The sequence below is a fragment of the Aquarana catesbeiana genome, linkage group LG02, assembly GCF_042186555.1.
Source record: "Aquarana catesbeiana isolate 2022-GZ linkage group LG02, ASM4218655v1, whole genome shotgun sequence".
Classification (NCBI taxonomy): Eukaryota; Metazoa; Chordata; class Amphibia; order Anura; family Ranidae; genus Aquarana; species Aquarana catesbeiana.
The window spans coordinates 309065583-309091043 of NC_133325.1; the positions used below are offsets into that span (position 1 = coordinate 309065583).

A 25461-nucleotide genomic window follows, 5' to 3' on the forward strand; every position below is an offset into this window, starting at 1 on the left:
TCATCAACATCTGCTTGGTATAATTGGTTAATCATATACCTGACTCTAATCCTACAAAATCCCTGATTTCGTGCACGTGTAAAAAGTGTGCAAGTGTAAGAATTGATGCTAGTTTGAAGCCAAAGGGTAGTCACTCCAAATATTGATTTGATTTAGAGTTTTCTTCTGTTTGCTCGCTTTTCATTTTGTAAGTTGATAAAAATGTAAACAACAAACATATACTGTATTTATCGGCGTATAACACGCACAGGCATATAACACGCACATTCATTTTAAGAGAGAAGCTTCAGGAAAAAAATTTAGATTTTAAATAAGGAACTTTGAAGCAAAATAAGGGTCAGTGCTCATCTGCAGCCTCACCATTGCCATCAATGCAGCCTGATCAGTGCTCATCTGCAGCCTCACAAGTGCCATCAATGCAGCCTCATCAGTCCACATCAATGCAGCAGCCTCACCATTGCCATCAATGCAGCAGCCTCACCATTGCCATCAATGCAGCAGCCTCACCATTGCCATCAATGCAGCAGCCCCACAATTGCCATCAATACAGCAGCCTCACCATTGCCATCAATGCAGCAGCCTCACCATTGCCATCAATGCAGCAGCCTCGCCATTGCCTCAATGCAGCCTGATCGATGCCCATCTGCAGCCTAGAGTGGATAGGGAGGGGGGTGGGACGAGCGCCGACAGATTACATACAGCGAGAATCTCCTATGATAGACAGAACAGTTGTAAAATGGTGGCCCAGGAGACGTGACTTCCTATTATAGAGGCCGCCAAGCAAACAGGAGATTCTCACTGTATGTAATCTGACGGCACTCGTCCCGCCCCCTCCTTGTCCCCTCCGAGGCAGCTAAAATTGAAGTATTGGCGTATAACACACACACGCTATTTGCACCCGATTTTCATGGTGAAAAAGTGAGTGTTATACGTTATACAGTATTTTTTAAAGCATTCTTACAGCATTTCTTCATACCTGCCTACCACTTTGTGCAAGTGTACAAAGTGTCCAAGTGTAGGAATTGAGGCTGGTTTGAAGCCAAAAGGTAGTCACACCAAATATTGATTTGATTTAGATATTTCTTTAGTTTGCTCGATTTGCATTTTGTAAATTGATAAAATAATTAAAAAAAGCAATTAAAATATATATTTTTGAAAGCATTCTTACATTACAGCATTTCTTCACACCTGCCTAAAACTTTGTGCAATTTTTAGAATTGATGGTGTTTTGAAGCCAAATGGTAGTCGCGCCAAATATTGATTTGATTTAGATTTTTCCTCGGTTCGCTCCCTTTGCATTTTGTAGGTTGATAAAAACATAAACAATTAAAATATTCTTCCTTTACAGCATTTCTTCACACCTGCCTAAAACTTTGTGCAATTTTTAGAATTGATGGTGTTTTGAAGCCAAATGGTAGTCGCGCCAAATATTGATTTGATTTAGATTTTTCCTCGGTTCGCTCCCTTTGCATTTTGTAAGTTGATAAAAACATAAACAATTAAAATATTCTTCCTTTACAGCATTTCTTCACACCTGCCTAAAACTTTGTGCAAGTTTACAAAGTGTGCAAGTGTAAGAATTGATGCTGTTTTGAAGCCAAAGGGTAGTCGCACCAAATGTTGATTTGATTTAGATTTTTCCTCAGTTTGCTCACTTTACATTTTGTCAATTGATAAAAATATAAACAATTAAAATATATATTTTTGAAAACATTCTTACTTTACAGCATTTCTTTACACCTGCTTAAAACGGTATGCAAGTGTAAGAATGAATGCTGTTTTGAAGCCAAAGGGTAGTCGCACCAAAAAATGATTTGATTTAGATTTGTTTTCAGTTCACTCACTTTGCATTTTGTAAATTGATAAAAAAATAAACAATTAAATTGTCTTACTTTACAGCATCTCTTCACATCTAAAATGTTTGCACAGTACTGTGTGTGTGTGTATATATATATATATATATATATATACAGTATACACAGTATACAGTATATACACAATATCTCACAAAAGTGAGTACACCCCTCACATTTTTTGAAAATATTTTATTATATCTTTTCATGTGACAACACTGAAGAAATGACACTTTGCTACAATGTAAAGTAGTGAGTGTACAGCTTGTGTAACAGTGAAAACATTGTTGCTGACCAAGTATACCGCCTCTTTCACCAGGAAAATGTGCCCTGCCACACTGTAAAAATGGTTTAAGAATGATTTGATAAGCACAAGTTTGAGGTGTTAACTTGGCCACCAAATTCTCAAGATCTCAATCTATTCAGAACTTAAAGGACCTGATTTGGTGCCAGATAACACAGGATACCTTCAGAGGCCAAGTGGCATCCATGCCATGATGGGTCAGGGCTGTTTTTGGGCAAGAGGTAGATGGTCATAAAGTTATGGCTGATCGAGATATATATATATATATATATATATATATATATATATATATATATATATATATATATATACACACATACATACATACACACACAGTATCACCCCTCACATGTTTGTAAATATTTTATTCTATATTTTCATGTGACGACACTGAAGAAATTACACTTTGCTACAAAAGTAGTAAAGCTGTAAAGTAGTGAGTGTACAGCTTGTATAACAGTATAAATTTGCTGTCCCCTCAAAATAACTCAACACACAGTCATTAATGTCTAAACCGCTGGCAACAAAAGTGAGTACACCCCTAAGTGAAAATGTCCAAATTGGGCCCAATTAGCCATTTTTCCTCCCCGGTGTCATGTGACTTGTTAGTGTTACAAGGTCTCAGGTGTGAATGAGGAGCAGGTGTGTTAAATCTGGTGTTATCACTCTCACTAACTCTAATAATACTGGTCACTGGATGTTCAACATGGCACCCCATGGCAAAGAACTCTCTGAGGATCTGAAAAAAAGAATTGTTGCTCTACATAAAGATGGCCTAGGCTTTAAGAAGACCCTAAAACTGAGCTGCAGCACGGTGGCCAAGACCATACAACGGTTTAACAGGACAGGTTCCACTCAGAACAGGCCTTGCCATGGTTGACCAAAGAAGTTGAGTGTACGTGCTCAGCATCAAATCCAGAGGTTGTATTAGAGAAATAGACATTTGAGTGCTGCCAGCATTGCTGCAGAGGTTGAAGGGATAGGGATTCAGCCTGTTAGTATTCAGACCATAGGCTGCACACTGCATCAAATTGGTCTGCATGGCTGTCGTCCTAGAAGCAAGCCTCTTCCAAAAAGGATGCTCAAGGAGGCCCAGAAACAGTTTGCTTAAGACAAGCAGACTAAGGACATATATTACTGGAACCATGTCCTGTGGTCTGATGAGACCAAGATAAACTTATTTAGTTCAGATAGTGTCAAGCATGTGTGGTGGCAACCAGGTGAGGAGTACAAAGACAAGTGTGTCTTGCCTACAGTCAATCATGGTGGTGGGAGTATCATGGTCTGGGGCTGCATGAGTGCTGCCGGCACTGGGGAGCTACAATTCATTGAGGGAACCATGAATGCCAGCATGTACTGTGACATACTGAAGCAGAGCATGATCCCCTCCCTTCAGAGACTGGGTCGCAGGGCAGTATCCCAACATAACGACCCCAAACACACCTCCAAGACGACCACTGCCTTGCTATAGAAGCGGAGGGTAAAGATGATGGACTGGCCAAGCATGTCTCCAGACCTAAACCCTATTGAGCATCTGTGGGGCATCCTCAAATGGAAGATGGAGGAGCGCAAGGTCTCTAACATCCACCAGCTGCATGATGTCGTCCTGGAGGAGAGGAAGAGGACTCCAGTGGCAACCTGTGAAGCTCTGGTGAACTCCATGCCCAAGAGGGTTAAGGCAGTGCTGGAAAATAATGGTGGCCACACAAAATATTGACACTTTGGGCCCAATTTGGACATTTTCACTTGGGAGTGCACTCACTTTTGTTGCCAGCGGTTTAGACATTAATGGCTGGATGTTGAGTTATTTTGAGGGGACAGCAAATGTACACTGTTATACAAGCTGTACTCTCACTACTTTACATTGTAGCAAAGTGTCATTTTTTCAGTGTTGTCACATGAAAAGATATAATAAAATATTTACAAAAAATGTGAGGGGTATACTCACTTTTGTGAGATACATACTGTATATACAGTGCCTTGAAAAAGTATTCATACCCCTTGAAATTTTCAACATTTTGTCATGTTACAACCAAAAATGTAAAATGTATTTTATTAGCATTTTATGTGACAGACCAACACAAAATGGCACATAATTGTGAAGTGGAAGGAAAATGATAAATGGTTTTCCATATTTTTTACAAATAAATATCTGAAAAGTGTGGCGTACATTTGTATTCAGCTCTTTTTACTCTGATACCCTTAACTAAAATCTAGTGGAAGCAATTGCCTTCAGAAGTCACCTAATTAGTAAATAGAGTCCACCTGTGTGTAATTTAATCTCAGTATAAATACAGCTGTTCTGTGAAGCAATCAGAGGTTTGTTAGAGAACCTTAGCGAACAGACAGCATCATGAAGGCCAAGGAACACACCAGACAGGTCAGGGATAAAGGTGTGGAGAAGTTTAAAGCAAGGTTAGGTTATATAAAAATATCCCAAACTTTGAACATCTCACAGAGGACTGTTCAATCAATCATGCAAAAATAGAAAGTATGGCACAACTGCAAACCTACCAAGACATGGCTGTCCACCTAAAATGACAGGCTGGGCTAGGAGAGCATTAATCAGAGAAGCAGCCAAGAGGCCCATGGTAACTCTGGGGGAGCTGCAGAAATGTACAGCTCAGATAGGAGAATCTGTCCACTGGACAACTATAATGCTGCGTACACACGAGCTGATTTTCCGTCAGAAAAATCTTGTATGGTTTTTCCCACGGAATTCCGCTCAAGCTTGGCTTGCATACACACGGTTACACAAAGTTCGCTGAACTTTCTACCATCAAGAACGTGGTGACATACAACTCTACGACGAGCCGAGAAAATGAAGTTCAAAGCTTCTGAGCATGCATCGAATTGTCTCCGAGCATGCATAGGAATTTTGCACATCAGAATTGCTACAGACGATCGGAATTTCCGATCGGAACTTTTTCCGACCGAAAAATTGAGAACATACTCTCAATCATTTGCTGGCTGGAATTCGGCCAGCAAAAGTCCGATGGAGCATACACACGGTTGCATTTTCCGACCAAAAGCTCTCATCGGTCTTTTGCTGGCCGAATTTCTGATTGTGTGAACGCGGCATTAGTCGTGCACGCCACAAATCTGGCCTTTATGGAAGAGTGGCAAGAAGAAAGCCATTGTTGAAAAAAAGCCATAAGAATTCCCATTTGCAGTTTGCGAGAAGGGAACTGGGGGAACACAGAAAACGTGTGGAAGAAGGTGCTCTGGTCAGATGAGACCAAAATTTAACTTTTTGGCCTAAAAGCAAAACACTATATGTGGTGGAAAACTAACACTGTACATAACCCTGAACACACCATCCCCACCGTGAAACATGGTGGTGGCAGCATTATGTTTTGGGGATGCTTTTCTTTAGCAGAGACAGGGAAGCTGGTCAGAATAATGGGAAGATGGATGGAGCCAAATACAGGGCAATCTAATGTGGCGTACACACTAGAGGACTTTCTGTCAGAGTAGACTCTGACGGTCTTTTCGACGGAGTTCCGCTGAAATGGACTTGCCTACACATGATCACACCAAAGTCCGATCATTTAGAATGTGATGACGTACGACGGGACTAGAAAAAGGAAGTTGAATAGCCAGTAGCCAATAGCTGCCCTTGCGTCGTTTTTGGTCCGTCGGACTAGCATACAGATGAACGGTTTTCTCGATAGGACTTGAGTCCATCGGAAAGATTTAAAACATGTTCTATTTCGAAAGAAAAGGTCAGCTGAAGCCCACACACGATCAGAATGTCCGACTGAATGATTCCATCTGACCTTTTCTGCTGGAAAGTCCGGTCGTGTGTACGCGGCATTAGAAGAAAACCTGTTAGAGTCTGCACTGGGGTGGAGGTTCACCTTCCAGCAGGACAACAACCCTAAACATACAGCCAGAACTACAATGGAATGGTTTAGATCAACGCATATTCATGTGTTAGAATGGCCCAGTCAAACTCCAGACCTAAATTCAATTGAGAATCTGTGGGTTCACAGATGCTCTCCATCCAATCTGACAGAGCTTGAGCTATTTTGCAAAGAAGAATGAGCAAAAATGTCACTCTCTAGATGTGCAAAGCTGGTAGAGACATCCCCATAAAGACTTACAGCTGTAATTGCAGTGAAAGGCTCTACAAAGTATTGACTCAGGGGGGCCGAATACAAATGCATGCCACACTTTTCACATTGTAAAAAAAAATTGAAAAGCATTTATCATTTTCTTTCTACTTCACAATTATGTACCACTTAGTGTTGATCTATCACATATAATCCCAATAAAATACATTTACATTTTGGGTTGTTTGAAAATTTCAAAGGGTGTGAATACTTTTTCAAGGCACTTTATATACAGTATCTCACAAAAGTTAGTACATCCTCACATTTTTGTAAATATTTTATTAGATCTTTTCATATAACAACACTGAAGAAATGGCACTTTTCTACAATGTAAAGTAGTGAGTGTTCAGCTTGTATAACACAGCCATTAATGTCTAAACCACTGTATATTTATATATATATATATATGTAGCAATAACTCTCGATGGAGCTGCTGGTTTAAGCGGGCCTGTTACCTTCACTCTCCTTCCCTCTGTTTCACCGGCACCGGGTCTAGGGTTCCGTTGAGTTTACCTCTGGACGATACATGCACCAACACTTGAGTACGTTTTCAATGCTTTATTAAACGAATTACTAAAGAAGTAGCAGGAAAGAGGCAGAAGGGAAACTGCAGAAGAAACTCAAATATCTTCCTGTAAGATTTTTGACAAATGTTGTATGCTGTATAGTTACTTTTAGGATACGTCCTCCAACTGAGTCACCAGGCCCCTCTCCAGACCAGCACGTTGCATGATCCTTCCATGACGGGTCCTCCCCTGGGATCTCCTCGGTTGTCCAGCTTCTTCATTCTGGATAGACAGCTCAGGACCATTCCCCGGCTGCTGTGGTAGACCCCAGACAAGCTTCTGGGTCCACCCCTGCGCCGCAGCGGCGTGGGCCTCCGGAACGGAGGACCACGAGATTGCTCTCTAACGCATACCTGTCAGCCAGGAGGGCCAGCAGGTGGCTGTAAAACGAACCCCCTAATATGGCGTCTGTCCCATAAATACCCTCGTCCAGAATGGAACTCGGAGTACCACCTCCACCGAGTTGTCTCTGGGACAGAAGAGCATCCATACGCTTTGACACGTTGCTTTTCCAACACTGACCAGTGATAACAGCGACACCCACCGGTCAGTATGGAAACACACACACAACGTCAGCCAAGCTGGAACAGAGGCAAATTTAACCTTCCTAATGGAACAAATTACTAAATTTACCTAACATATGTTAGATCGCAAATCTACCAGCGCTACACACATATATATATATATATATATATATATATATATATATATATATATATATATATATATATATATATATCTTCCGGATTGTATTCACAGCGCTTCACTTTTTCCACATTTTGTAATGTTATGTATAGCCTTATTCCAAAATAGATTGAATTCATATTTTTCCTAAAAAATCTACAAACAATACCCCATAATGACAACTTGAAAGGAGTTTGTTTAAAATCTTTGCAAATGTATTAAAAATAAAAAACATAAAATCACGTGTACATAAAAGTATTCACAGTGTTTGCTCAATACTTTGTTGAAGCACCTTTGACACCAATTAGAGCTTCAAGCCTTTTTGAGTATGATACTACAAGCTTGGCACACCTATTTTTGAGCAGACTCCAGGCAGACTGCCATGTGCCTTTTACTGAGATGTGGCTTTCATCTGGCTACTCTACTATACAGGCCTGATTGGTGGAGTGCTGCAGAGATGGTTGTTCTTTTGGAAGGATCTCCTCTCCACAGAGAAAAGCCGGAGCTCTGTCAGAGTGACCATCGGGTTCTTGGTCACCTCCCTGACTAGAGCCCTTCTCGCTCAATCGCTCAGTTTGGCTGGGCAGCCGGGTCTAAGAAGAGTCCTGGTAGTTCCAAACTTCTTCCATTTACGGATGATGGAGGCCACTGTGCTCATTGGGACCTTCAATGCTGCATAAAATTTTCTCTACCCTTCCCCTGATCTGTGCCTTGATACAATCCTGTCTTGGAGGTCCTGAGCCCACCCTTTAAAGCCTATTAGAGCCTCTGGCTCTAATCACATGCTTAAAAAAACACCCCCCCAATTGGAATCCATAGTCCAGTACCCTGATATGTAGATCAGGGGGCCGGATGCACGGATGGGGGGAGCGGCACCCGTGCGCCCTCTATGGATGGGCCGCTACTGCTGTGGGACCTTATATAGACAGGTGTGTGCCTTTCCAAATCATGTCCAATCAACTGAATTTACCACAGGTGGACTCCAATCAAGTTGTAGAAACATCTCAAGGACGATCGGTGGAAACAGGATGTACCTGAGCTCAATTTTGAGTGTCATGGCAAAGGCTATGAACACTTATGTACATGGGATTTTTCAATTTTTTATTTTTAATAAATTTGCAATGATTTCAAAGAAACTCCTTTCACGTTGTCATTATGGGATATTGTTTGGAGAATTTTGAGGAAAATAATGAATTGAATCCATTTTGGAATAAGGCTGGAAAATAACAAAATGTGGAAAAAGTGAAGTGCTGTGAATACTTTTCGGATGCACAGTGTATATTTATATATATATATATACATACAGGCGTATTTTAATATCTATATATATATCTATATAGATATCTATATCTATATAGATATATATATATCTATATAGATATAGATATCTATATAGATATATAGATATCTATATATATATATATATATATGTGTGTGTGTGTATTTTAATATCTACATATATAGTTTCATATATATATAGATATAGATATATATATCTATATCTATATATATATCTATATATATATATAGATATATATATTCGTCAGAGGTAGCAGTGCAGTGTAAAATGAGAAGATGTATAATAAGACATCAGTGGCGGGTGTCCATAGGAAAGCTGTGTGTTGAGTAAAGCCAAGCACAGGTCTTAGATGTTGTAGGAGAGGAGGAGGGGAGCAGCAGATGTGATGGGAGCTCAGAGTGGGCAGTGGACACATGTATAGTCATAGAGCGGTCGCTCGTGCTGTGCGCTGTCCACTCTCGTGGTGCTGAACATCATGTGCGTTGTGTGTCTCCCGCTGCCCCTCATATCTCCAACAAGCACCGGCCAGGAAAGCGGCTGCTGAATACACTACGAGTGTTGTCACCCCTACCACCGGATCCATTAGCTCTAGTGTAACCGGTGAGGGCGCTACTTGTCTCATCATTACATGCTGAGGATATGAAGAGGATGGAAGTCTCTAGAGCAGACATGGAGAGCTCCTGATAAATGGGATCCATCGTGCCATAAGAATCTCTAGATCCAGCAATGAGGCCAGTCTGGGATGATCTAATAGCAGATCACATTCTGTAAGAGGGACCCAACCACAGGGTCACTTCACTATGCCAAAGAGTTGATGCAACTGCTCACCTCCAGCGATCTGAAACTTCAGACTATGCTGATAACAACGTGGATATAAGGTGAGCTGTCAGCCATGGAGCATTTCATATGGGACAAGGGGGATGGTAGCAACTTAGCTTACAGTCTCTTAGTAAAAGGGTCAGTTGCCATGGTGACCATAATTAACAAAGCACTTAATAAGATGGCAATCCTCTGTACAGGGGAATTAGGCTTTCACTTTAATTGTTGTGTTCAGTCTGAAGACAAGTTTGGCTTAAGATCATCCCAACTGCAGGGCAATGATTTCTAACAAGATCTATACATATAGATTTGTACAAAGAGCAGGAGAGAGAGAGAAAGAGAGCGAGAGAGAAATATAATATACTGTACAGAGAGAAAGAGAAAGTATACTGTATAGATAATATAGAGCAAGAGAGAGATAATATACTGTATAGATAATATATATATAGAGAGAGAGAGCGAATATAATATACTGTATATATAGAGAGAGAGAGAGAGAGAGAGAGAGAGATTATAGTATACTGTATAGCTATATAGAGAGAAAGAGAGAGGGAATATAATACACTGTATAGAGAGAGAGAGAGAGAGAGAGAGAGAGAGAGAGAGAGAGAGAGAGAGAGAGAGAAATCTATAATATACTTTATATATATAGAGAGAGAGAATATAATATACTGTATAGATATATATATAGAGAGAGAGAGAGAAAATATAATATACTGTATACATATTTATATAGTGGGAAAGAGAGAGAATATAATATACTGTATAGATATATAGAGAGAGAATATAATATACTGTATAGATATATAGAGAGAGAATATAATATACTGTATAGATATATAGAGAGAGAATATAAAATACTGTATTTATATAGAGAGCGAAAAAGAGAGAGAGAATATAATACACTGTATTTATATATACATATAGAGATTTTTTTTTTAAGTTTACAAACTATTAAAATATCTGAACATGCTTTAAATGAATAATTTAAATATAAGGCTATGCTGAAAGTGTATGTATTCCTGATGCATAAAAAAGTAGGGAAATGCAGGAGAAAAAAAATATTTAAAAAGGAAATACATAGTACACAGCATAGATTGGTAGGGGAATGGAAGCACCATTTCAAAAGACATTGACCTGGATCAGCAAAGCTTACACTGATGTGAACTGTAATCAGGGTACAAGCCTTGTATCTGGTTTAGGAAGCAGAGTCTTCACAACCTATTTTACAATTACAATCACTTTTTGTTTACATACACACAATCAAAGGCAGTGACACACATGAGGCCGTGGTGACAGCGACGCCTTACAGGCACTTCATCTTTACAAAACGAGGAATACATTGTGAAAGAAATAAATGGTTTATTGAAGGTTTTTCTTTTTTTTTTTTTTTTTACATCAATAGATCATCTGTGAATATGAATTGAGTACCTGCTGGATTTTCCTTTGCTTTGCTTTTTTCAGCAAGGAAGAAAGGAAGAGCTGGATCAAGGTCTTTAACCCTCAGCTGTCAGAGTGTAAATGGTGCTTATTACTGTGTGGAATTGTTACAGCAACTGACTTGTTGAGATAATAAGTCATGCCTGACAAATAACTTGTTTATTAGTTACATGGATAACCTTGAGCGCATTGTTTCCTCAGTGCTGATATTTTTCACTAGATGATGGATGATTATAACTGTGATAGCAGGGATTTTTAAATGTTGTAATTAAAGTGACACTAAATTATATACTTGTTCTCCAAAAATAATCCCTACACATCCACTACTTAATGATCCTGTAATCTATTTTGCATGAAATAGTTTTTATTGTCTGTCTGCTTCCTTGTAAAGTCCTCTATGAGCTCCCAAATCCCTCCATTTCCTTCCTCGCTTCTGTTTGTGTGCAATGAGCAGTGCACGCTGGTTGTAGTCATGTGCAATGCTCTATGTACGCTACAAATCCCATAGTCCAGTGAGGGCGAACCTTGGCACCCCAGATGTTTTGCAACTACATTTCCCATGATGCTCAACTACACTGCAGAGTGCATGAGCATCATGGGAAATGTAGTTCCAAAACATCTGGGGTGCCAATTTTCGCTATCACTGCCATACTCCATATCAGAAGTGAGCCAGAGAGGGTGGCTATGTTCCTACATATAGTGGGACCATGGAGAATGAACGTAGCCACCCTACAACAGGAAGTCAGATCACAGCAGCAAAAAAAGGAAAATTTGAGATTTGGAGGAGGCTGAGAGCAATAGTACATACTTTTATGAGTTAAAGTGTTATTAAACCTTTGTTTTTTATTTTATTAAAATAACAAACATGTCTGTACTTACCTGCTCCGTGCAATGCCTTTGCACAGAGCAGCCTCGATCCTCTTCCTCTGGAGTACCCTGCCAGGGCTTCAGCCCCCTTCTCTTCTGCGGGTGCCCCCATGATAAGTTGCTTTCCATGGGGGCACCCGTGCGTGCTTGCTCCCAAGCCACCCTGCTTGTGTCTATTGACTCTCCCCATGTCACAGCATTTGATTGACAGCAGTGGGAGCCAATGGCTCCCGCTGGTGTCAATCTGCCCAATGAGGAGGGAGACAGTGGCCAGAGCCACTGCTCTCGTGCACGTCGCTGGATCGGATCAGGCTCAGGTAGGAAAAAGGGGGGTGGGGCTGCAACACAGAAGGTTTTCTATCTTAACCACTTCAGCCCCAGAAGGATTTACCCCCTTAATGGCCAGGACATTTTTTTGCTAAACGGCACTGTGTTATTTTAACTGACAATTGTGCAGTCGTGTGACGTTGTACCCAAAACAAATTGATAGTCTTTTTTTTCCCACAAATAGAGCTTTCTTTTGGTGATATTTGATCACCTCTGTGGTTTTTATTTTTTGCGCTATAAACAAAAAAAGAGCAACAATTTTGAAAAAAAAACTATATTTTTTACTTTCTGCTATAAAACAAATTTAATAAAAATACCATATATACTCGAGTATAAGTCGACCTGAATATAAGCCGAGGCCCAAATTTTACCACAAAAAATGGGAAAACTTATTGACTCGAGTGTAAGCCTAGGGTGAGAAATGCGCAGCTACTGTAAGTGGAAAAGAGGGTCAACAATGCCCATTTGCAGCCTCACTGTGCCCATTTGCATGCCTCACTGTGCCCATTTGCAGCCATAGGTCCCCCAAACTTAAAACTCGGTAGTTAAGGGTTCCTAGATGCCCCCTAGCTGCAGCCAAAATTTGGGGTCTCTGAACCCAAAGGGTCCCGAAATGACATTGCTGCAGATGGACACAGTTGACCGACTTTGGGGCCCTGTATCTTGGGACCACTTAGTGCTAGGAACCCCAAATTTGGTATGCAAACCCAGTGGAACTAGCACCAAAATATATCCAAAGCTAAGGTTCCTAGAACCAAGTGGCCCCGAGATACAGGGCCCCAAAAATAGGTTCAGAAAATGTCAAGCATTTTTCTGCAGCAGAGAATGACATTTTCCGAACCGATTTTGAGGCCCCGTATCTCGGGGCCGCTTGGTGCTAGGAACCAGATTTGGATATGTTGTAGTGCTATTTCCACTGGGTTTGCACACCAAATTTGGGGTTCCTAGCACCAAGTGGCACCGAGATATGGGGCCCCAAAGTCGGTTCAGAAAATGACATTTTTTGCTGCAGAAAATTGCTTGACTTGAGTATAAGCCGAGGGGGACACTTTCAGCACAAAAAAATGTGCTGAAAAACTCAGCTTATACTCGAGTATATACGGTATGTCAAAGATCGAATTTCTTCATCAATTTAGGCTAATTTGTATTCTCTACATATTTTTGGTAAAAAAATCCCAATCAGCGTATATTGATTGGTTTGCACAAAATGTATTGTGTCTACAAACTATGGGATAGATTTAGAGACTTTTTTTTTTCTAGTAATAGCGGCGATCAGCGATTTTTAGTGGGACTGCGACATTGCGGCAGACAAATTGGAAACTAAGTGACACTTTTTGGGGACCAGTGACACCAATACTATGATCAGTATCAGTGCTAAAAAAAATGCACTATCACAGTATAGATTACACTGGCAGGGAAGGGGTTAACATCAGGGCCAATCAAAGGGTTAATTGTGTTCCCTATGTATGCTTTCTAACTGTGTGAGGGATGCTGACACTAGACAAAGAGTGAGATCTGTGTTACTGATTAGAAGGAATCGCAGATCTATCTCTTCCTCTGTGACAGAACGACGGTTTGTCTTGTTTACAGACCGCCGTTCTGCCATTCCCCCGAACGATCATGAGTTTTCCGGTACATTCAGGTACGTTGTTTTGCGCAGCCAGGCCACCCTGCCGAAGTATATGTGCGGTGGGCAATCTGGAAGTAGTTCATCCATAGAATGCCTTAAGGTGAAAAACCTTAAGGCTTTGGAGCCACTTTAAGAAGTTAAGCATATATAATTAAAGAGGAACTGCAGTCTGCTCACATAATTTGTAATAAAAACATATTTGCCATTCTGAAGCTTCCCCCCAACCAGTTTGCATATTATTTTATATATACTGTGATTCTGTACTTGCCAAATATGCTGCAGAAATCTCCCTCCACTGGGCCTGGCTGCAATCATTTTAACTGTGGGCAGCTGAAGCTGCTGCCTGCTCATTTCCTCCAGCTCTGCAGCTCTCATTGGTCCTCTTAATAGGATGAAAGGTTGTATGCACCAATAGGGAGGCTCAGAGTTGTAAAGGGGTTAGAAAAAGCTGAATAGGAAAAGTTGCAATTTGTATCTAACCTTGGCTTCCTATATTTATCGATCTACTGACCATTTTGGCATGGGGTTTTCAATGGAGATAACATTTGGTTATACTTAGTTTGATTTACCCCCATTTGAGACAGGTTTACTTTAAATTCAAAGTCTAGAACTTAAACAATGACAGATAAGTGACTTTACATGGAACCTTGTTATTCACTGTGTATTTATGAAATATGCTGGGCTAAATGCAAAAAAATCAATCCTATCTAGTGCTTTAAGTCATATGCTCTGTACTCATACACCTACAGCATATATCATCAATTGCAATAATACATAATGACATTGCAATTGATGAACTATGGTAGGTGTATGGGTACAGAGCATATGATTTGAAACACTAGATGGGATTGATTTATTTATTTATTTAGTGCAGCATACTTTATAAATACACATTTTGTTGGGTGATTTTTTGTCACTTTAAATGCCAGCTGCTTATGGTTAGGTGAAGGTTGTTGCACGAGATAGCCTATAATAAACTATGGTTGTTATCCACTATGGTTGATTAGCCAAAGAAAATGCTGTTGTTCACAGCTACTCCAGATAAAAGTTGATGTCATGCACTGATTATTATCTGGATATAAATGGATCAGAATAGAGTTGATTTATTCCACTTTTAATTAGGTTTCAGTAAGAAAGAAATAACAGATATAGTGTCGGTGCTCCTGTATGATGTTGAATATAATAATAGTACATACCCTTGCATTAGAATCACTTAGTAAATAATTGTATTAGGGTTATCGTCATCCTCCTTTGTGATGCTAAACCCCCGGTCACCCCTAAGTGATTTGAAGCATGTTTCCAGAAGGGCTTCAATGTTTTGAACAAATTTCTGTGTTATTGTTTTGTGCCCATTCACATCTGAGCTCAACATTCAGAAAGGTCGAAAAAAATGAAAATGACACTCATTGCCAATCATCCAAAATATGTAAACTAGAAAAGACAGGGGGAAAAAACCCAAGGATCGGACTATATAGGCCAGACATGGAGAGTAGAGACCTTTTTTTAAAATTCATGAAATTCTATATGTGTAATAAAATGTCATGAATTTTATAAATGGTCTCCACTCTCCATGTCTAGCCTATATGATCTGATCTTTGGGTTTTTCTCCTTTCCTTTCTAGCATTCATGAAAAGGTCCGGAAGCTTTTTGGGGCATAATCGTTCTTGGCCCAATACTTCAATAGGTGTAGCTAAAAAGCACATAAAGCCTTCTCCTAGTAACGAGCTTTCCATTGGCTAAAAAAAAAAAAAAAAAAAAAAAACAAAGATCAAGCCTGAAAATACCTGAAAAACATACAAAAAAGCTACAAGATTACATGAAGATGCCAATGCTCAAGTGGTGAGTCCAGGTTTAGAGAATAATCAAGGCATTAAAACCATAATTAAAGGTGAAGTGAACCAAAGCTCTTTTGGCTCTAGTTCTCTTGTGGGTCACAGGAATTCACACCGTTCTGTGCTCCTGTCGCCCGTATTCAGACATCCAGCCAGCCCAGGCTCTGAAGGTATCCCATCTTTAATGTTGGGATCCACCCAAATGCCTGACTCAGCTTCTCAGTGTGCCTAAGCCAGCAGCTCCAGCCACCTCCACAGCCCGTTGCTTCAGTGACTGGCCAGCTTTCTGCTTGCTGAAGACCAAGAGCTGAGCAATCAGAGGTTTTTGAGCACTCAGTTTTGGCCTTAGAGGTGGTGGGGGACAAGTCTGATGCTAGGTGAGTAAGCACTGTATGTTTATTTTTTTTAAACCCCCAGCTTCTCTTTTAACTATAACATGTTGACATTTATTTGAAAAGAGGAATTAAACTGAACTGAATGTAAACATTACAACTGATAAAAATCACATTACCTAGTTACTGTGTATATACTGTATGCGGGAAAAACAATTATTAGACTATGGATGTTTAACTGTGTATTATTATTTGGTTTTCATTTTTTGTTTCCTCATATATAGCTCTGGTGTACTTTGTACTAGGAAAATACATTATAATATCATACCCCCCAACTTTCTGAAATTATAAATTTTAGCACCCGGTAAAAAGGCAAGGGACATTTCTTTGCCACAACCCCAGTTACACAGGCTACAAGGGTTCTATCTAACATGTAGCAAATGATTGGCTAAACCACACAAGTGCATTTTTGACCTCTATGTTTGCTTTATATTGATGATTAAAATAACAGATGCAGTAATATAGAGGTTGGATAAAAAGTTTAGTGCAGTATAAGGGCTCATTTACACTTGCTTCAGCTTTAACACACACTAGCGGCTAGTTTACACTTGTTTCAAAACAAGGCTTTGGACAGGCTTTGTTAAAGCTCTCTGAATGCCAGTCAAAGCTCCTGTCACTAAATAAAATGGTTAGCTTACAGTCCTGTTTACACCTTGCTTTTGCTTGCTGCTTAGATGAGACTTCGATGAGGCTTTGGTGGAGCTTTAATGAGGCTTTGGTGGAGCTTCGATCGGGCTTCAGTGGAGCTTCGATGGGGCTTCGGTGAGGCTTCAGTGGGGCTTCGGTGAGGCTTTAGTGGGGCTTCGGTGAGGCTTCAAGTCTATGGTAAAGTTCACTTGAAGCCCCACCAAAGCCTCATTAAAGCTCCACCAAAGCCTCATCGAAGTCTCATCTGAGCACCAAGCAAAAGCAAGGTGTAAACAGGACTGTAAGCTAACCATTTTATTTAGTGACAGGAGCTTTGACTGGCGTTCAGAGAGCTTTAACAAAGCATGTCCGAAGCCATGTTTTGAAGCAAGTGTAAACTAGCCCTAACACTTTTGGTGATAAAACAGGACATTTTTTTTTAAAGCGACAGAGGGATTTGATCTCAAAATAGGGACAGCCCCTCCAAATGAGGGACAGTTGGGAGCTACAGTATATAATATCCCTATTTGGTTTCACAGTACACAGACACACATTTTATGACAAAGAGAATCTTGGGGACTTGTTAATTGGTATTTCATCTGGAAAAACCACTGGATCCCAGTGCCACCCAATGGAGGTAGGACAAATTTACCAATTTTCCAGTTGGACACTAAAACAATTTTCCAGGCACCATAATGGGTCTTACACAAAATACTTTCTATACCCTCCTTATCTGTTGAAGTGCATTACTTGTATAAGATGAAGCTTTTGGACTGCAATTACACATCCAAGAGTGTGCCCTTAGAAGTTAAAAGAGTAATTTACTCTAATAGACCCTACTACCTGCTTATATTTACCTGCATAAATTTACAATACATCATTCCTGCATTGTTTTAGATGTCACCAAAATATCAACAGCCAGATATGTGTTTTGCCATGGTGAGCAAAGGTCTGAGAGAATGGTGACCCACATAGTGCAGTCAACAGAATTTTATGACATATTTAAACTTATGGAAGGGCTACAATTTACAGTGCCTTGCAAAAGTATTTACCCCCCTTGGCATTTTTCGTGTTTTGTTGCCCCACAACCTGGAATTAACATGGATTATTTGAGAATTTGCATCATTTAATTTACAGAACATGCCCACAACTTTGAAGATTTTTTTTTTTTTTTTATTGTGAAGCAAACAACAAATAGGACAAAATAACAGAAAAATTCAATGTGCATAACTATTCACCCCCCTAAAGTTAATACTTTGTAGAGCCACCTTTTGCGGCTATCACAGCTCCAAGTCGCTTTGAGTAAGTCTCTAAGAGCTTGCCACATCTTACCACTGGGATTTTTGCCCATTCCTCCTTCCAAAACTGCTTCAGCTCCTTTAAGTTAGATGGTTTGCGCTTGTAAACAGCAATCTTTATGTCTGACCACAGATTTTCTATTGGATTGAGGTCTGGGCTTTGACTAGGCCATTCCAACACATTTACATGTTTCCCTTTAAACCACTCAAGTGTTGCTTTAGCAATGTGTTTGGGGTCATTGTCCTGCTGGAAGGTGAACCTCCATCCTAGCCTCAAATCACACACAGAGTGGTACAGGTTTTGCTCAAGAATATTCCTGTATTTAGCACCATCCTGACTGCTGAAAAACATCCCCACAGCATGATGCTGCCACCACCATATTTCACTGTGTGGATGGTGTTCTTTGGGTGATGTGATGTGTTGAGTTTGCGCCAGACATAGCGTTTTCTTTGATGGCCAAAAAGTTCAATTTTAGTCTCATCAGACCAGAGCACCTTCTTCCATACATTTTGGGAGTCTCCCACGTGCCTTTTCGCAAACTCAAAACTTGCCATTTTGTTTTTTGCTGAAAGTAATGGCTTTCTTCTGGCCACTCTGCCATAAAGCCCAACTCTGTTGTACGGCTTATTGTCGTCCTATGTACAGATACTCCAGTCTCTGCTGTGGAATTCTGTAGCTTCTCCAGAGTTACCTTAGGTCTCTGTGCTGCCTCTCTGATTAATGCCCTCCTTGCCCGGTCCGTGAGTTTTGGTGTGCGGCCATCTCTTGGCAGGTTTTCTGTTGTGCCGTGTTCTTTCCATTTGGTTATGATAGATTTGATGGTGCTCCTAGGGATCTTCATTGGATCTTCTTGGATATTTTTTTATAACCTAACCCTGACTTGTACTTCTCAACAACATTGTCCCTTACTTGTTTGGAGAGTTCCTTGGTCTTCATGGCAGTGTTTGGTTAGTGGTGCCTCTTGCTTAGGTGTTGCAGCCTCTGGGGCCTTTCAAAAAGGTGTGTATATGTAATGACAGATGATGTGACACTTAGATTGCACACAGGTGGACATCATTTCACTAATTATGTGACTTCCGAAGGTAATTGGTTGCACCAGAGCTTTTATGGGCTTCATAACAAAGCGGGTGAATACATACGCACATGCCAATTATCAGTTTTTTTATTTCTGACAAATTTTTTTATGTATATAGTTTTCTAATTTTACTTCACTAACTTAAACTATTGTGTTCTGATCCATCACATATAATTCAGATTTAAAAAACATTGAACTAAAGGCTGTAATGTAACAAAATAGGTAAAAAGCCAAGGGGGTGAATACTTTTGCAAGGCACTGTACATCATTACTAATATATACTCACCAGCTACTTTATTAGGCACACCAGTTCAATTGCTTGGTAACACAAATTGCTAATCAGCCAATCACATGGCAGCAACTCAATGCATTAAGGCATCTAGATGTGGTGAAGATGACTTGCTGAAGTTCAAACTGAGCATCAGAATGGGGAAGAAAGGGGATTTAAGTGACTTTGAGCATGACATGGTTGTTGGTGCCAGAAGGGCTGGTCTGAGTATTTCAAAAACTGCTGATCTACTGGGATTTTCATGCACAACCATCTCTAGGATTTACAGAGAATGGTCCGAAAAAGAGAAAATATCCAGTGAGCGGCAGTTGTGTGGAGAAAAATGCCTTGTTGATGTCAGAGAGCAGAGGAGAATGGGCAGACTGGTTTGAGATGATAGAAAGGCAACAGTAACTCAAATAACCCCTTGTTACAACCAAGGTATGCAGAATACCATCTCTGAATGCACGACACATCATACCTTGAGGCAGATGGGCTACAGCAGCAGAAGACCACACCGGGTGTCACTTCTGTCAGTTAAGAACAGGAAACTGAGGCTACAATTTGCGCAGGCTCACCAAAATTGGACAATAGAAGGTTGGAAAAACGTTGCCTGGTCTGATGGATCTCGATTTCAGCTGCGACATTCAGATAGTAGGGTCAGAATTTGGCATAAACAACATGAAAGCATGGATCCATCCTGCCTTGTATCAATAATTCAGGCTGGTGGTGGTGTAATGGTGTGGGGGGATATTTTCTTAGCACACTTTGGGCCCCTTAGTACCAATTGAGCATCATTTAAAAGCCACGGCCTACTTGAGTTTTGTTGCTGACCATGTACATCCCTTTATGACTACAGTGTACGTATCTTCTGATGGCTCCTTCCAGTAAGGTTAGGCACCATGTCGCAAAGCTCAAGTCATCTCACCACTGGTTTCTTGAACATCACAATGAGGTCACTGTACTCCAATGGCCTCCGCAGTCACCAGATCTCAATCCAGTAGAGCACTTTTTATGTCTATTTCCCAAAGATAACCTTTAGATATGATGCTGAGCACGTGCACACAACTTCTTTGATCGACAATGGCGAGGCCTGTTCCGAGTGGAACCTGCCCTGTTAAACCACTGTATGGTCTTCTTGCTGCAGCTCAGTTTCAGGGTCTTGGCAATCTTCTTATAGCCTAGGCCATCTTTATGTAGAGCAACAATTCTTTTTTTCAGATCCTCTTTGCCATGAGGTGCCATGTTGAACTTCCAATGACCAGTATAAGAGAGTAAGAGCGATAACACCAAATTTAACACACCTGCTCCCCATTCACACCTGAGACCTTGTAACACTAACGAGTTACATGACACCGGGGAGGAAAAATGGCTACTTTGGCCCAATTTGGACATTTTCATTTAGGGGTGTACTCACTTTTGTTGCCAGCAGTTTAGACATTGATGGCTGTGTGTTGAGTTATTTTGAGGGGACAGAAAATTTACACTGTTTTACAAGCTGTACACTCACTACTTTACATTGTAACAAAATGTAATTTCCTCAGTGTTGTCACATGAAAAGATATAATAAAATATTTACAAAATAGTGAGGGGTGTACTCACTTTTGTGAGATGCTGTATATATATATATATATATATATATATATATATATATATATATATATATATATATATATTCCATTACTGCTATGGGACACTACACAAATCAATAAATAAGTATGTTAATGTAAAATGTAAATGACCACCATCCCTTTCTAAACAATCAGGCCATACTCAGAGCAGTACAATGTACCAGGATAGCATGTAATCCAATACCGTTATGCCAGTGCAGTTTGTGCACCTGTCTGCTTTACAGTTTCCATTGTCTCACAACATGAGGTATTGTTTGGTGTTGATTTTAGTGCATATTCCTCTTAGTGGTAGGCATAGACTGGTAAGGGACCTCAGTAAAAATAAGTCACCCCCCTTGGACAATTACCCTTCGGAATGCACTACCCCAACCCCTGACGCTAAAAATTTTGCTCGCTCCTTACAGTCTCACGATCTGGTTGATCTCTGGAGGGAGTTCCACCCCCTGGGCAGGGATTATTCCCTCCCCCATCATTCTCACTCTAGAATAGACCACATGTTTATGCTGAGAAAGCACCTCCCCTTAGTGGTATCTACTTCTATTCTAGCCGCCCCATGGTCAGATCATGATCCCGTCTTGGTCGTGTGCCGATCCATTCTCGACAAGCGTCAACATTCACCCTGGGTCTTGAACGATTCATTATTGACCCTCAAGGAGGTTCAAGCTGTTATCTTAGAATCTTCTGTGGAATACTTCTGCACTAATGCAGGCTCAGTATCATCTCCCGTAACTCTCTGGGAGACATATAAGGCAGTTCTCAGGGGCCGTATTATACAGTTAGCGTAAACGAGAACGCCTCCCAAAACAACGGGACTTGGAGGCCCGTTTGAAGGTACTCTCCACTGCTTTCAAGCGGGGCCCCTACTCCCGCCAATTGCAAGCTTTTAGACCAAACTCGCTCCGAGTTGGATCTTTGTCTCATGGAAGGGGCTGAACGCGTTTGGACAAAAATTCACATCAGACCTCTTAACCGCTAACATAGTGATGCTCCCTAAACCTGACCGTGACTACTCTTCGTGGGCTAACTTCAGGCCAATTTCCCTTATTAACGTGGATATGAAAATACTGACAAAAATCCTGGCTGATCGCTTGAATTCCTTCCCCGTTTAGTTAAGAAAGACCAAGTGGGCTTCGTGCCGCAAAGACAAGCGGGGGACGCTATTCGGCGCATACTGCAGCTGCAGCATGTAGCCCATAGTCGCTCTTTGGAATCAATGCTTCTGTCTCTAGATGTGAACAAGGATACTCTGTCTTGGCCATAGCTTATGTCCGTACTGCGTCACTATGGTTTCGGTGCATCATTTTTGCAATGGATGACAGTGTTTTACGACTCTCCTGGGGCCAAAATTAAATGAGTCATCTGTCTTTAATATTAGGAAAGGTACCCGTCAAGGTTGCCCACTCTCGCCACTTCTTTTTGTTTTGGCTTTAGAACCCTTGGCGGAAGCAGTCCGTTCCCTTCCGGATATCAGAGGTATCGATATAGCGGGCTCCACACATAAAATATCTTTGCTTGCTGATGATATTTTGCTAAATTTAACTTCCCCCCAAATCTCCCCACCAAACCTATTCTCCCTTTTAGACCCCTTTGCTTCCCTCTCGGGACTAAGAGTTAACCCCTCTATATCCAACGATCAATCTCTCCCCTCCAGTGCTGAGGGACTTGAAAACAGCTTTCTCATTTCACTGGCCTTCTTCCTTGCCCTACCTGGGTATCCACCTCACTTCCTCCCATGCGAGACTGTATCAGGCCAACTTTCCACCTTTGCTCAAAAAATTGTCCGATATGTTATCCTCCTGGTCCCACTTACCTTTATCTTGGTTTGGAAGGATAACTGTGGTTCGCATGTGTTACCTCCCGAAGCTACTTTATTTTTTTTAAAGTTTTACCTGTTCAAGTGCCTTCATATATCTTACGGATACATCAGCGCAAGCTTTTACACTTTATTTGGGGATCCACCTATCCTCGAATTAATAAACAAATCTTGTATGCTAAAAGGGTTCATGGAGGCCTCTCGGTTCCTAATCTACAGGCCTATTATACCGCTGCGAACATAGCATCGCTGTCTCATCTCCATGAAACACATCCATTATGGGCCACTATTGATCTAATCGACTCCGCTCCCATTCTGTGTCATCCTTGCCCTGGCTCCCCCCGGCTCATTGACCTGCAGTTGGGCCATGTTTAGCACACTCTTTGAAATTATAGGACTCAGTTAAATATTCTGCGGGTCTGATCTCCCCCCACTCCCTCTTTTAAGACTTCTTTATTGCCCATTATTCCCCCGGGTTGCGATAACCCAGGCCCAATTTTCCTGGTGGACCGCAAATGGCTCCACAGATATCTATTCCCTTTTTACTCCTACTAGGATCCTAACTTTTGATGCCCTATGGTCCTCTCACAATATCCCTTTGCGAGAACATTACAGCTATCTTCAACTTAGACATTTTCTTCAGCAGCTTATTAAATCTCGCCCTACTCCATATACTCTCACTCCTTTTGAAAGAATATGCAGAGCTAGACCCAACTCCCTGGGCATTATATCCCTGGTATACTCTATAATTTCGGCGAGAAAACCCCCGTTGATGCCATATCAACTCCAGTGGGAAAAAGAACTACGGAGGCAGTTAGACCCAGAGGACTGGCAAATAATGACTATAACTCTTTCAAAGTGTTACCACAACGTCCTTACCTTAGAAAATGCCTATAAAGTACTGTATAGGTGGTACTACACACCGGCTAGATTGGCCCGGTTTATCCCATCCTACTCTCCTCTCTGCTTTCGGGGGTGTTCACATGAAGGGACAATGGCACATGTTTGGTGGTCTTGACTAAGGGCATGCAGGCTGTGGGTCAGAACCTATGCTCCTCTACGCAATCTATTTCATGTTGACCTCAAAAGAGATCCCTATGAAGCCCTACTAGGCAAGCCAATTGTTGAACTACTTCGCCCGGAAAGGCAAGTGGCCCAACATCTGTTTGCTGTGACTAAATTGACGATTCAAAAAATAATAAATAATACAGCGCTGCATGTAAAAGGGAATGAACAGCTGCCAACACACCTGTAGACCCAAGTAGTAAATAGATATGTAAAGAAAAGTGTGGCGCTATAAACTCCAAATAAATAGCATCTCAAAGCCAAATAAAGTGTATATATAAATCATGACATACCATATGATTGGACATTCATGTGTAAAGGCTAGAAAAATGCATATATAGTATACAAAAAGTGTGAACCAATGTGAAAAAACCCCCTGCAGTGTTGATATAAATAGAAATAGTACACTGTATATATAATATATAAATTATAAAAATATCAAACCGTGTGAACAGTGATACAAATATAAATAAACATGAAGAAAAAACAAGTACAGTCCAAAAAAAAGTCTTGAGTAGGATTAGCACCACAGGGAACCAAATTATCAAAGTCCACCAATGATGTAGGGAATTGTAGGGGAAGTGAGACAGCCACCACCCAGGGTCTTAGGGTGCTTACCAGAAATAAATGACCTGGAACGACTTATGCCGACCAAGTCACAAGAGGCTCTGAGACCAACAGGTCACAAGAATATTACTCCTTAGACACACGTTGTCTCACAGATTAAAGTGGAAGGTATGTGAGGAGGCTGGGTAAAAGTTTAAAGTCGACCAAATTAACCAGGAAGGGTAATAATGGTGGAAAGAGCCATCACCTGAAGGTATTAGAGGCTTACCAGAGGTTGTTGACTTGGGGAGACTTATGTCATCCAAGTCAAAAAAGGCAAGGAGACCGACTGGTCGGAGAGGTACACCCCCTTACAATATCCTCAATCAATTCCAAAACAGGGCAGCTATTAATCATCCACAGTTGTCCTCAACATTCATGGAAAGTAATATTGAGCTTTCCAACCCTCAACAGAGCAGCCACACTCAGCGGTTCTCCCAGCGTAGATTACTCTAAATTGACAATTGCCAGGGCATGGAAGACTCCTGAGCTTAGCTTTGAGGCTGTCAAAAACCGCATGAATGACATTATGGTAAATGAGAAACTAACGGCCATTCTCTTGGATACGCATGATAAATTTCTCAGAGTGTGGCAACCGTGGATCACATATTTTCATCCCTCCCGTTTCGACAGTACGCTCCTCTCAATTTAGCACTCCCCCGACACATTCCCAATGGACTCGTCTCTCTCCCCTTTTCTTTCTTCTCATCGTTCAGTTTCTTCTCTTCCCTAAATTTCTTCTTTTTCACCTTTTCCATTCAATATGCTTTATGCATTCAGTTGATGTGGATATCGGACCGACAGGGATTATAGTCACCACTGATGACCCCATACTGCCTCTATGTATTTGTAAAAACTTAGAAAAGAAAATTGCCTGTGTTGCTTAGAGAAACCACACTGATTTCAGTGGACTTTTTGAAAATATGAAAGTTCTAAAGAGTCGTTAAA

At 40.9% G+C, this 25461-nt stretch overlaps 1 protein-coding gene across 4 annotated transcripts in view; it reads left to right on the forward strand.

The window, feature by feature from the left end:
• The first annotated feature begins 9145 nt into the window (after positions 1–9145).
• The window catches only part of CNGA3 (cyclic nucleotide gated channel subunit alpha 3), a 107987-nt gene continuing 91671 nt past the window's right edge, over positions 9146–25461 (forward strand). For 2 of the 4 annotated variants that reach the window (XM_073614649.1, XM_073614650.1), the window contains exon 1: positions 9146–9700. The gene's annotated coding sequence lies outside the window, so the exon portion shown is untranslated. The remainder of the gene's footprint in view (positions 9701–25461) is intronic. The other 2 variants (XM_073614651.1, XM_073614652.1) reach the window with 2 other exon arrangements.